Source organism: Geotrypetes seraphini, chromosome 12 (genome assembly GCF_902459505.1).
Source record: "Geotrypetes seraphini chromosome 12, aGeoSer1.1, whole genome shotgun sequence".
In the NCBI taxonomy this organism is placed as follows: Eukaryota; Metazoa; Chordata; class Amphibia; order Gymnophiona; family Dermophiidae; genus Geotrypetes; species Geotrypetes seraphini.
The window spans coordinates 16900864-16914981 of NC_047095.1; the positions used below are offsets into that span (position 1 = coordinate 16900864).

At 44.5% G+C, this 14118-nt stretch overlaps 1 long non-coding RNA gene across 1 annotated transcript in view; it reads left to right on the top strand.

Annotated features, from left to right (window-relative positions):
* The window catches only part of LOC117346517, a 36471-nt gene extending 22748 nt beyond the window's left edge, over positions 1–13723 (top strand). Inside the window, exon 3 of the long non-coding RNA XR_004536607.1 lies at positions 13507–13723. This is a non-coding gene — a long non-coding RNA (uncharacterized LOC117346517). The remainder of the gene's footprint in view (positions 1–13506) is intronic.
* Positions 13724–14118: the final 395 nt, after the last annotated feature.

Sequence of the window (14118 nt, forward strand, 5' to 3'; positions counted from 1 at the left end):
AGACTTAAGAGGATGGGGCAGTAGAGTGGGCAGACTTGATGGGCTATAGCCCTTTTCTGCCGTCATCTTTCTATGTTTCTATGTTTCTAAGAAGCTATACCTAGAGGATCAAGTTCTAATTGTTCCATTAAATATGCTGGAGCCAAACCATAAAAGCTTTCTGTCAAGCTTGTGCTGATTCCATAAAGTCTTCTGAAGGAATGCTACTGGTTTGGCCTTTGTTTCCGCCAACCCTGTTGTTGGCTAGTTTATTTTGTTTATTTAAAACTTTATAGCCCACTGCATCCAACAATTACGCTTTTCCTTCTGAGTTGAAATCTGAACTATATGTGATTTGACACCTCTTGAAAACTTGGCTATTTTCTCAATCCCTTCTGATCTGAGTACAATTGTTTGCAGTTTTAGGGAAATATTTAATTTGTTTTGTGTTTCAAGTTGTTTGAATTCTCTTTTATTTATGTTACTGTAATCTGCTCTGTGTGACCTATGGGGTGAAAGGGAATAATATATGTTTTAACTGAAATGAACTTAACATAGGAACATATGAGTAGCCATACCAGACCAGCCCATTATCATGTTTCCATAGTAGCCAATCTAATCACAAATACTTGGTAGAAACCCAAATAGTAGCAACATTCAATGCTACCAATCCCAGGGACAGCAGTAGTTTCCCCCATGTCTGCCTAAATAGCAGATTGTGGATTTGTCCAAACCTTTTTTTAAACCCAGATATGCTAACCACTGTTACCACTATTATTTGAGAGGAAAAAATATTTTCTCTTATTTGTTTTAAAGTTATTTCCATGTCTCCTCATCTTCATAATTTTTGAAAGAGTAAAAAAATATATTAACTTTATCTATTCGACACCACTCAGGATTTTGTAGACCTCAATCACATCTCTCCTTAGCCTTTCCTCATATGAGAGGAGTTCCATCTCCTTATCATTTTGGTCACTCTCCTTTGAACCTTTTCTAAATCCATTATATCTTTTTTTGAGATATGGTGAACAAAATTGTATATCACAAAATGTATAATACCACTTATTTTAAACAGTACACATCAGTATTAATAGCCCTAAAGTCTCCAGTCTTTATATTATCGGCCTCAGAATCGGAGCCTACGCACAGCTGTTGAATCACAAACTGAAATGGTCAGCGTAGTGTTACTGCTCCCGCTCCAATCATCGGCCCAACATCTTCTTATTTTTTCTTTTTATATTTGCTTTTTATATCCTTCACCAGGCAGTTCTTGAAATAGTTTCTTAAAATTTATATAGCATTATTCATTCTTATTTGCAAAGATCTATTCTTCAGCAACTCTACGTGCTCAAAATTCCCAATGTGCACTTGTTCATTGTATTGAAAAAATTGACAGAAATTATAACTTATCTCATCTCTAGCAGTCCTCACTGTTGAAATGTTCAATGGACAATTAATGTCACATCAATTGCCTGTCTGCCGACGCGGCCAGCGTTTCGCGGGAACTGTACTCATCCGCTGCGTGAGGGCCACCAAGGCATCATCAACTAGAAGCTCAACCAGTTTGAAAATATTTGACTGATTGAGCTCCCCCTGTCCAGCACTAGCCCTTCTCCTTTCCTTTTACCTTCCCTGCTCCCCCTGTCCAGCAGTAGCCCTTCTCCCTTCCCTGCTCCCTGTCCAGCATCCGCTAGGCCGGGCAGCCTTGGGGCTTTTGCTAGGCCGGCCCGCCTCATATTATCGAAGTGGGCTGGCCTAGCAAATGCCCGTCGGCTGCTTGATGAAACCATGGCTGCTGCCACTGCTGGTCCAGGGATGAGAAGAAGAGGCATCCCAGCAGTGGCAGTGTAGTCAGAAGGCAGAAAGTCAGCTGGCGTCGGAGATCGGGGCAGGAAATCAGCTGAGGCAGGCACAGTGCATGCACAGCATGGAAGCATGGATCATGAAGCACGGACGCACGGAGATTGAAGTGCGCATGCGTGCTAAGGGTTTTATTATAGTGAATGTATGTAAAATTATGTAAACTTTTAAAGTTTAAATAGTATAGAAATTTTTTAAATAAATAAATAGTTCTTTTTATTCAGTGCTGACCCCTAGCATCTGGTAACTATGATTTGGATTATTCTTCCCAATGTGCATCACTTTGCATTTGTCCAAGTTAAATTTCATCTTCCATTTGGATACCCAGTCTTCCAATTTCCTAAGTTCTTCCTGTAATTTTTCACAGTCTGCAAATGTTTTAACAACTTTGAATAGTTTTGTGTCATCTGAAAATGTAATCACCTCACTTGTTCCAATTTCCAGATCATTTATAAATAGCTCCGGTCCCTGTAGCACTCCACTATTTATCCTCCTGTGTCCAATAACCAATTCCTAATCCACAACAGAACATTGCCTCCTATCCCATGACTCTTAATAATTTTCTTAAGAGTTTCTCATAAGGAACTTTGTCAAAAGCTTTCTGAAAATCTAGATACACTATGTCAACCATATCACCTTTATTCACGATTATTCACACCTTCAAAGAAAAATCATGCAAGTTGGTGAAGTAAGACTTCCCTTGACTGAACCCATGCTGACTCTGTCCCATTGAACAATGTTTTGTCTATGTGTTCTGTAATTTTTTTTCTTTAGCGTAGTTTCCACTATCTTGCCCGGAACTGAAGTCAGGCTTACCAGTCTGTAATTTCCAAGATCATCCCTGGTACCCTTTTTAACAATCAGCATTATATTAGCCACTCTCCAATCTTCAGGATGATTTAACAACAGATTACAGGTCACAAACAGTACAAATTAGCTCTGAAAAACAGAGAAATAGGAAGGAAAAACCCTTATGTGAGAAACTTGAGAGAAGAAGTAGAGGTGAACAAAAGATTTCCAGCAGCTAGGCATGAATATATTAAAAGCTTATTTCCAAAACACTCAAAATTTAAAAAACCCCAAACAAACGACATGGGGCAATATTTTGGTGGTAAGCCACCTGCTTCAGGGGTCAAGGTAGTCTAAACCAAGTATAAAGACCCCGATTCTATAACCAACACCTAAATTTAGGCATCGGTAAGCGCCTTGCCAATGGTCAGAAACGGCAGGGTTGAAGTGCCTACCTACACCTAATTGTGGCCAGGTTGGCACTTTAGAATGCCTAACGCCAAAGTAGGCATGGCCAACGCCCAAAGTGGCATTAGTCGATCTATAGCAGCTACCCAGCTGTGAATCACACCAAGATAGGCAGCTGAAATGTAGGCCTGGGTTACATTTTAGCTGCAATCTTTGCCTAGACCACAGGAGTCAATTGCAGCAGGAAGAATTCCCCCCTCTCCCATTAGCAGAGCAGCAAGGATTCCACAAAAGTACAATTCTTGGGCACCAGTTAGAGAACCATGGCTTTAGGGATTCCCTACTGCTCAGCTGATTTTGGAGGAGGAAATTTCCAGCAGGGAACCCCCGTACCTGACCTCAAATCAGCTGGCAGGAGAGATGCCCACTCCCTCTTGCCGGGCCCCCCACCCCCTGCTAACATCCCCGGCAGGAGGGATGCCCAATCCATCCTGCTGGCAGCTCCTCCAAACATCCCCAGCAGGAGGGTTGCCCAATCCCTCCTGCCAGAACCACCGCACCTACCCCCACCCCTCCTCCATCCCTCCCCAAACCCATATCAGCTTACCCTCCTGGACTCCCCATAGCCTCCCAGCCCCCCTGGAACCCACCTACCTTACAATGTTGGCCTTCCGGAGGCATCCTTCCTGCCTCCAGCCGGTTGGCCCGCCTTCTCATGAATGGTGTGTCTGCCCTTTTCTGGTGCATTGTGGGATGCACCGGGGAGGGGCATTAGGCCCTGATTGGCCCAGGTACTTAAGGCTCCTCCCATAGGAGGGACCTTAGGCACCTAAGCCAACCGGAATCTTAGGCCCCTCTAGCAGTACATTCTGGGATGCACTGGGAGTGGCCTAAGATTCCGATTGGCCAGATCCTTTAGCCCCCCCCCCCGTGTTCTACTGCTCTGTTGGCATGTCTGTATGGACAGTCCATCACAATGAGGGCCACTCCCATGTCCAAATGGTCTGGATTTGGACGTTTTCAACTTGGACATTTATTTGATTGAAAATGGGGTATAAAACTAGGCATCCAAGGGTTTGATGTCCTGTCTGCCTAGAAGTTCAAGTGGATGATTTTCAAATATATATATATATATATATATATTTGGATGTTTCTGTGCTTCTGACTTTGGACGTTTAATGAGAAATGTCCAAATTGGATTTAGACATCCTTTTTTTTAAATAGTCTTCTATCTTTGTAAGAAAGTTCAAGTTTAAAACTATGAAAACTATCTAATAAATAAAGTTTGCGTTTTATTTTAAATTCAAACATTCTTTAACAATAAACTTACACTTTCTCTTTTATCCCTAGTCTTTACATCTCCAAAGCAAACAGCAAAATTTTCACTTACCCAGAGAAATGTCCACTTCTCTCAGAACTTCTCAGAACTTAAATAAGAGCCATGGAAGGCTCACAGAGGCACAAACATGATTTAAAGCTCCTTACCTGAAAAAAAAAAAAAATAAGGAAAATGCATACATATGTCAGAATGACAGGAGGACAACCATCTATTTCAATGGAATTAAATCTTATGAAAGATGCAATGGTGACAAGTTTTCAAAAAGAAGTAATTAAAAGGTTATTTAAAATTAAGATATGATATAAAGTTATCTTTATTCAAATAATATATTATAAAGTCACAAATATAGAGACAGGTTTTTAAAAGTATTATGGTTTATTAAGCTCCAGGTTGACATCTGTTCAACTTAGAATATATACATTTGAAATTCAAATGGAATTCATTTCAAACTCATTTAGGGAAAGTTAAATAAAGACTATCATAGCTAGAGGAAAAAACATAAGAACAGTAAGTAATTGTATGGTTTTAAAGGGATTACAATTTGCTTCTAGCAATAATAGACTCAAAACTCAATAGTGGCAGCACATAGAATAAGTTACATCAACTACAGTATGGCATTGAATTTATGCTACACATTCAGCACAATTATATGTGAAGAGGCATTTTCAAAATATAAAGCTAAGTCCAATTTGAACATATGGCACTAGACGTCCAAAGTTGGCAGTAAGAAAATGCCTATTTTTGAAAGGCAAACCACCATACATCTAGAAATTTTTTTTTTTTTTTTTTTAATCCTCTATCTGAACGTCCAGGCTACTGGGACACCCAGACCACCAGGACGTCTGTTTTTATATCACATTTTTACCAAAATTTCATCTAAGTCCCAAGTGCCTAGAACAAGACCATTTACACGTGGGAGGGGCCAATCCTGTAATGGACTAGCCACCCAGACATGGCAACAGAGCAGTGGGGCACCTTAGAAGGCACTGCTGTGAACTTCATTTAAAGGGTGCCAGATAAACATCTCACCAGAACACCCCCAAAACCCACTAAAGCAACCTATCTACAACCCCAATAGCCCTTATGCTATAGGTGGCACCTATATAGCATTAGAGTAGGGTTTTGGGAGTTTTTGGTGGGCTCACATTTACCACCATAAATGTAGTGGTTAGAGAGGCTTATGGGACTTACCGGTACTTCTCCTCTCTATGGTACACTAGCCCACCTTCCAGGCTACTTAAGACACCTGTGTGCAGCTCTACTAGGCTTTCCTATACCAGGTGCTGATGTTGTGGAGCCAGGTATGTACATTTGTATTCTGATCTTTGTGTGGTGGAAGGGGGTCAGTGAGCACTTGGGGAGTGTGGGGGTGTCTTACCTTGATGCATGCGGTGATCATCTGGTCAATTTGGGCTCCTTTATGGCACTTTGACCCTTCTAAAACAGGTCTAATTCCAAATGTATAAGTTCCATCCAGGATGTCTTGAAAAATGTTTGATTATCGCAGCAAGATGTCCATGTCTAACCCACCCTGACACTGCCCAAAGCCCACCTATAATATGCCTCTGCCCATCTCGTGCTCTGAGCATACAGAGGCCAAAACACCTCGCTAGACGTACAGAAAGATGGCTTTGATTGTTGGCACTTGGATGACCTGGTGACTAGAATGTCCAAGTGCTGATTTAGGATGCTTTTTGGATGTCTATGTTTTTTGATTATAGGCTTCATAAAATACTATAAGTGACACTGAAGGGCTGATTCTATAAATGGCATCTAAATCGGTGAGTGCCTAAAAAAATGTCACTGACTGTGTGTCAATCACACATAGGCACCATTTAGAGAATTGCGGCTAGCGGCGCCTATGTAAAAACTTGAAATGTAGGCAAGGGTTTTAAAGAATCATGCTTAACGATAACTAAGTCGTACTCTGCCCATAGAAATGCTCACTTAGGATTAGGCTGAGGATCGCACACCTGTGTCCTATACAGAATTGCGTCTGTCCTAATGGACAGATGCCTAACCCTTTCTAAAAACCCCAATTTTCTAATCATAGAAACATAGAAATAGACGGCAGATAAGGGCCACGGCCCATCTAGTCTGCCCATCCTAATGTCCCTCCCCTACCTTTGCCCTGTGAAGAGATCCCATGTGCCGATCCCATTTGGCCTTAAAATCAGGCACGCTGCTGGCCTCCATCACCTGTAGTGGAAGACTATTCCAGCGATCAACCACTCTTTCAGTGAAAAAGAATTTCCTGGTGTCACCTCGTAGTTTCCCGCCCCTGATTTTCCACGGATGCCCTCTTGTTGTCGTGGGACCTTTGAAAAAGAAGATATCTTCCTCCGCCTTGATGCGGCCCGTAAGACACTTGAATGTCTCAATCATGTCTCCCCTCTCTCTGCGCTCCTCGAGCGAGTATAGCTGTACTTTGTCAAGCCGTTCTTCGTACGGAAGATCCTTGAGTCCCGAGACCATCCGGGTGGCCATTCTCTGCACCGACTCCAGTCTCAGCACATCCTTGCGATAATGTGGCCTCCAGAATTGCACACAGTATTCCAGGTGGGGCCTCACCATGGATCTATACAATGGCATAATGACTTCCGCCTTACGACTGACGAAACCCCTTCGTATGCAGCCCATGATTTGTCTTGCCTTGGACGAAGCCTGTTCCACTTGATTGGCAGACTTCATGTCTTCACTGACGATTACCCCCAAGTCTCGTTCTGCTACCGTTTTTGCTAGGATCTCGCCATTAAGGGTATAAGACTTGCATGGATTTTGATGCCCAGGTGCATAACTTTGCATTTTTTGGCATTGAAGTTGAGTTGCCATGTCTTAAACCATTGCTCCAGTAGGAGTAGGTCGTGCATCATGTTGTCGGGGATTGAATCTTCGTCTGTTGTGCATTTGCCCACTACATTACTTAGTTTGGCGTCATCGGCGAATAATGTTATTTTACTTCGAAGCCCTTCTGCCAAGTCTCTTATAAAGATGTTGAATAGGATTGGACCCAAGACTGAGCCCTGTGGCACTCCACTGATCACCTCCATCATTTCGGATGGGGTGCCGTTCACCACCACCCTTTGAAGCCTACCTCCAAGCCAGTTCCCAACCCATTGCGTCAATGTGTCGCCTAATCCTATAGAACTCATCTTGCTCAGCAACCTGTGGTGTGGTACGCTATCGAATGCTTTGCTAAAGTCCAGGTACACGATGTCCAGGGACTCCCCAATATCCAGCTTCCCCGTCACCCAATCAAAGAAGCTGATCAGGTTGGATTGGCACGATCTCCCTTTAGTAAATCCATGTTGTCAGGGATCCCGTAGATTCTCCTCATCCAGGATCTTATCCAATTGGCGTTTGATTAGAGTTTCCATTAGTTTGCTCACTATCGATGTTAGACTCACTGGTCTGTAGTTTGCTGTCTCCATCTTTGAGCCTCTTTTGTGGAGTGGAATGACGTTAGCCGTCCTCCAGTCCAACGGGACGCTGCCTGTACTAAGGGAGAGGTTGAAGAGCGCGGACAGTGGCTCCGCCAAGACATCACTCAGCTCCCTTAGCACCCTGGGATGCAGGTTGTCCGGCCCCATTGCTTTGTTAACCTTGAGCTTTGACAGCTCACCGTAGACACTGCTGGGCGTAAACTCAAAGTTACTAAACGGGTCAACTGAGCCAACCCTTGTCTGTAGCTGAGGGCCGAGCCCCGGCTCTTCTCGGGTGAAGACTGAGCAGAAGTATTCATTTAATAGTTGGGCTTTTTCCAAATCCTTTTCCACATAGTCTCCGTCTGGATTCCTAAGACGTACAATCCCACTTGAGTTTTTTCTTCTATCACTGATATACCTGAAGAAGGATTTATCTCCCTTCTGGATGTTCTTTGCTAGAGACTCCTCCATGTGGAATTTAGCCTCCCTGACTGCTGTTTTGACGGCTTTTGATTTGGTCAGGTAGTCTGCTCTAGAGTCCTGCTTCCCCGATTGTTTGTAAGAGATGAATGCTTTTTTCTTTTCCTTGATGAGGTCTGAGATCTCTGCAGTAAACCACTGTGGCTTATTGTTCCTTCGCCGTTTACTTACTGATTTAACATAGCGGTTTGTTGCTTCTTGTATGGTTGCTTTCAAAGTCGACCACATATCTTCCACGTTATCGGTTTCTGCTTGGCTTTGTAGCGCCTGATGAACGAAGTCTCCCATTTCTTTGAAATTTGTGTCCTTGAATTTGAGGACCTTGGTCAGTGTGGTAGATTTAGTGAAACCTTTCCTGAGATTGAACCATACCATGTTGTGGTCACTGGAGGCCAATGTGTCGCCCACCGAGACCTCTGTGACACTTTCTCCATTGGTAAGTATCAGGTCCAGTATTGCCTGATCCCTTGTTGGTTCCAACACCAGTTGCCTGAGTCTTGCTCCCTTCATAGAGTTTAATAGCCTCTTGCTGCTGCCGGAAGCAGAGGTAAGTGTAACCCAATCCACATCAGGCATGTTAAAGTCACCCAGCAATACTGTGTCCCCACGCAAGGTGATATTTTCTATATCTCCGATTATTTCCATATCCAGGTCATCCTGTTGTCTTGGGGGTCTGTAAATTACGCCAAGATACAAGCATTTGTCCTTCCCTCTGGCCAAATTAACCCAAAGGGATTCCCCAGTATACTGGACATCTGAGATTCTCGTGACCTTAATGTCATCTTTAGTATATAATGCTACACCTCCTCCCATTCTGCCCTCCCTGTCCCGGCGAAGCAAGTTGTAACCCGGTATGACCATGTCCCACCCGTGGGAGTCTGTGAGCCAGGTCTCGGATATCGCCACCACATCCAGGTCGGCATTCCTTATTTCTGTTTCCAATTCCAGGATCTTGTTTCCTAAACTGTGTGCGTTGACGTACATAGCCCTCCATGTTGTATTTTTGTTACGTCTCAATGGGGATATACCTGCTTGAGCTACTTGAACGCCTTTAGCAATATTTGTGCTTACCTTAGATCCAGAACCATAATGTGTACTCCCCATATACCCAGAACTACAGTGTGTACTCCCCCTAGACCCGGAATTACAATGTGACCCATAAATATGATGTGACCCTACTCCCAACTCGAAAGTGTGTGCACCCACCCCTGACCCAGACCTAGAATTTCGGTGATTACTTACCTCAGCCTCAAAAATGTATTGGCAGTTTAGTTCGCCAGGTATGTTGTTTGTGCCTGTACCCTTCCCCGACTTACCTAGTTTAAAGCCCTGTGGAGTAGGCGGGCTAGACGGTGTCCAAGGACATTCTTCCCTCTTCTGGTCAGGTGTAGCCCGTCGTGTCCCTGTAGTCCTTGCAATGCTTCTCCATGGTGCAGAAACCTGAAGTTCATCTCCTTGCACCATCCTCGCAGCCAGTCGTTCGCCCTCTGTATTCGATCCTCTCTGGCTCTGCCCTTGCCCCTCACTGGGAGAATCGAGGAGAAGACTACCTGCACATCCATCCTCCTCAGCTTCTCCCCCAGGGCCCTGAAGTCTTCAGGTATGCTGTCCGTGCTGCTCCTTGCGGTGTCTTTGTTTCCGACGTGGATTAGAACCATGGGGAAGTGGTCTCGGGGCTTGATGAGTCTGTCAAGGCAAGCAGTGACATCCCGGATCCTGGCCCCTGGCAAACAGCAGACCTCTCTTGATTGTAGGTCTGGTCTGCAGATTGGTCCCTCGGTGCCCCTCAACAGTGAATCTCCGATGACCACCACTCTGCACTTCTTAGGGGTGGGCTGTACTGTTGATTCCGGAGCTGGAACCGTCTGCTGAACAACTTCTTGTACCTCTTTCTCCAGACCTTCTTGTAGCAGCTGATATCTGTTCCTCAGGGCGATTTGAGGTGTCGGTGTAGAGCTGTCCTGTAAGAGAGAAAAAGAGACAGAGTTAGGTCCTCTGCGTTTTCTTGTGGAGGAAGTCACCAGCTGCCAGGAGTCAGCGTCTCCATCCACTTCCTGCATTCCGGCGGTTTGTCTCAAGGTGGCCGTTATGGACGCTTTGGGTGTTCCCAGGGTGGTCTTGTCAGGTTCCTGTTCAGCGATCTGAGACAGCTCCTGGATGACTCCATCGATGAAGGTCTCGTCGTCTTGGATGCTCCTTAAGCGCTGAACCTCCTCTCTCAGGCTCTTCAGCTCCATCAAAAGGCTATCGTCCGGTTGATCCATTACTTCTGTCTGCGTTGAGACTGTAGACATCTTTGAGGGGATGGCCTCGGTCTGTACAGAGACCTCTGCCCTCCGTTCTGGTTCCCCTTCCATCTGTACTCGGACCATAGCCATCCCCTGGGTGCTCTCGGTGACTGAACCCAATTCACAAATGCCGGTTTAGAGAATCACATTTCCATCAGCTGATTGCAGCAAGGGAAACCCTCTGCTGTGCTCAGCAGAGTGGCAGTGGCAGAAACCCCCTTGAGAATGTCCACGGCAGGAGGGATGCCCATTCCTTCCTGCCAGCCCACTGAAATCCTCCTAGACTCTGCAGCAGGAGGGATGCCCACTCCCTCCTGCCACCACCCTGGAACCCCCTCCTAGACTGTCCGTGGCAGGAGGGATGCCTACTCCCTTCTGCCATTACCCCAAACCACCCCAGACTGTTGGCGGCAGGATGGTTGTCCAATCCCTCCTACCACTACCCCTAAACCTCCCCTTGGAGTCTTCTGGCAGGAGGGATGCCCACTCCTTCCTACCAGAACCCTCTGAAACAACCCCCCCAATCATGACAGGTAGGAGAGATGCCCCCTTCCTCCTGCCAGCAGGCCCCCCTGAATTCATGACTCCCCAAATGTGGATACCCCCGAACCCACCAACCTGACACACCTCCAGACCCCAATCCCCCATACCTTTTTGTAGAAAGGGTGATCAGAGGAATGTCTATTCCCTCTTGCCAGCAGGCCCACCTTTGCACAATCTCAGGCCTTCCCTTTCCCAGTACATCCTGGATGCATGAGGAAGGGGCCTTATCCTTATTGGCCCAGGTATCTAATACCCCTCCCATGTAGGAGCCTATGCCAATCAGGGCATTAGGCTATTCCCCAATGCATCCCAGGATGCACCAAGAAGGGGATGGCCTGCCATTATGAAGAGGTGGGTCTGTTGGCCAGAGGGAGTAGGCTTCCCTCTTGCTGGCCTTGATGAGGATGGAGGGGGTGGGAAGGATCAGGGTCTCAGGGAGTGGGAAGTCGGGAAGTCATGTGTTTGGGGGGTGTCAGCAGGAGGGAATGGGAATCCTTCCTGCTGTGAACAGTATGGGGCGGTTTAGGGGTGGTGGCTGGAGGGAGTGGGCATAGCTCCTGCTGGCCAACTTGCAATGGGGTTCCTACTACTGCCACTCAGCTGATTGCGGTAGGGAGAGTCCTTTGCCACAATCAGCTCAATGGCAGCACAGTTCTCTAAATGGAGCATGTGATATGGACGCCGGTTAGAGAATCGGGGTTGTTAGGCGGGGTTAAGCATCTGTCCATTGGGACAGACACAATTTTGTATAGGATGCCCGTGTGTGATTCTCAAAAGCTGCTTAGGCGGCTGCTATGACCGGGCATCTAATACAGAATCAGACACTTTCTCTACTGGATTTCTGAATGTCTTTCTCAAAATGTCCAAATTCAGACTTGGAGGGTCATTTTCAATAGGACATCCATGTACTATATACTATCCTTGTATAAGTCAGCTATACAGTATACGTGGTCCACTGAGCAAAAAAAGTATCAAAATTTGGGTATGTGACTTATTTAAACTCAATATACAGGGATATCAATTGTATTATCCAGTAAAATTTCAGCCTCAGTTATGGACCAATTATGTCTTTAAAAATGGGGAGCGTTTATCAATAAAAAGGTATGTTTTTCAGAAAAATGTATTTGAAAAATAGCAAACTTAAAACATTTATGGCCTCCTTTTACGAAACTGCGCTAGCAGTTTGCAGCACGGGGAGCCACACTCAATGGCCCACGCACCTCCCGACGCTCATTGAGTTCCTATGAGTGTTGGGAGCAGTGCGGGCCATTTAGTGCGGCTCTCTGCGCTACAAACTGCTAGCGCAGTTTAATAGAAGAGGGGGGTATATCTCTGTAACCCACAGGAATTTACAGATAAAATTTTGACTATCCCCCTCTTTTACTAAGGTGCGCCCTGCTTTTTAGCTAGCGCTAATCACGTGCTAAATGCTAATGCATGCATGTTATTCTATGGACGCATTAGCAGTCAGTGCACGTGTTGATTTAGCATGCACTAAACATGCGCTAAAACTCTTAGCGCACCTTAGTAAAAGAGGGCCTACGTGTGTTCTGTATAGAGTGATCAAAAATTTAAAAAATGAAAAGTTGCCCAAATTTACCCTTCCAAACTTTTATAGCCCACATCTGTTATTTGTAACCCCACTTACTTGGTGATTTTTCACTCAGTGGGTCACATGTTAACCTATCATTGGTGAACATAGGCTTTGAATACAGATGTGACTAAATGTAATCAAATGTTTCTTGTGTATCGTCAAGATTTAATGTTAATTTCTGCATAGGGAGAGTGAATTTCAAAGTCATTTCCATGTGTAAAATGGTCTTCTATAAAATTGCTCACCCTCCGGATGAGCACAGCACGCAAGCGCTCCTAGAGCCATTTTCTCCCTCAGCTATGGAACCAGCTACCCACAAAGATACGGTCACTAGACTAATGTCCTTCCGTAGAGCAATAAAGACCTTCCTCTTCCAACAATAGGCCTCAACTGAACAGCTTCCTCAATTTACTCTCCAACCACTCTTTGGTAAGACTAGGCTGGACCCTTGAATAATTCTGTAATTGTCTAAATGTAACCTAATTGTTGTCATGACTATTCTGTTCTTAAATTGATTGTGAATGTTAAATTGTAACCTGTTCCGAGCTTCTGGAAAAATGGGATAAAAATCTAAATAAATAAATAAAAATGTAGGTAAAAGTATGTGTGCTGGGTCATTTATATGTTCAATTTTCTATACCGTTCTCCCAGGGGAGCTCAGAACAGTTTACATGGATTTATTCACATTCTCAAGCATTTCAACCATTTGTTGCTTGTGTAAGAAAAAACATACATTATCTGGGTGCAGAGTTAGAGTGATGTTTGGAGCTACAAGTAAAAATATGTGTCTGTTTTCCTCAGAAAAAGTGCACTTTAGGGGACAATTTTCAAACTGAACATAAGAACAGACTGAAGGTCCATCAAGCCCAGTATCCTGTTTCCAACAGTGGCCAATCCAGGCTATAAATACCTGGCAAGATCCCAAAAGAGTAATGCGGATTTTATGTTCCTTATCCATGTCCATCTTAATAATGGCTTATGGAATTTTCTGCAAAAAAAGAAAAGAAAAAAAAGTACCAGAAAAACAAACCAAAAACACAACAACAAGAAGGAGAAAACATATATAGCCATCAGGGCAAGCCCTATCTGAGGTTTCAAAATTTTGTAAAACTCAGGCCCCATACTGTCAGGGCTGGGAGCCTTCGTCAATTTCAACCATCCCACGGCATCATTAACCTCTTATCGCTCTACATTGTACCTGGATACTGTTTGGCTGCTTATACTCTGTTTGTTTGTTTGCTTCACAATAAAGATGTTTCAAATAAAAAAAAGAAGGAGCAGATCAATCCCAAATTAAGAAATCTTCCAAGCAAGTCTACAGAACGACTGGTTAAGCCGCATCATCATGCACTCCTCATCCTACCTCAACTTCAGAAGACTTGTTAAAATCAACCCGTTCAACCGATTTGTGAC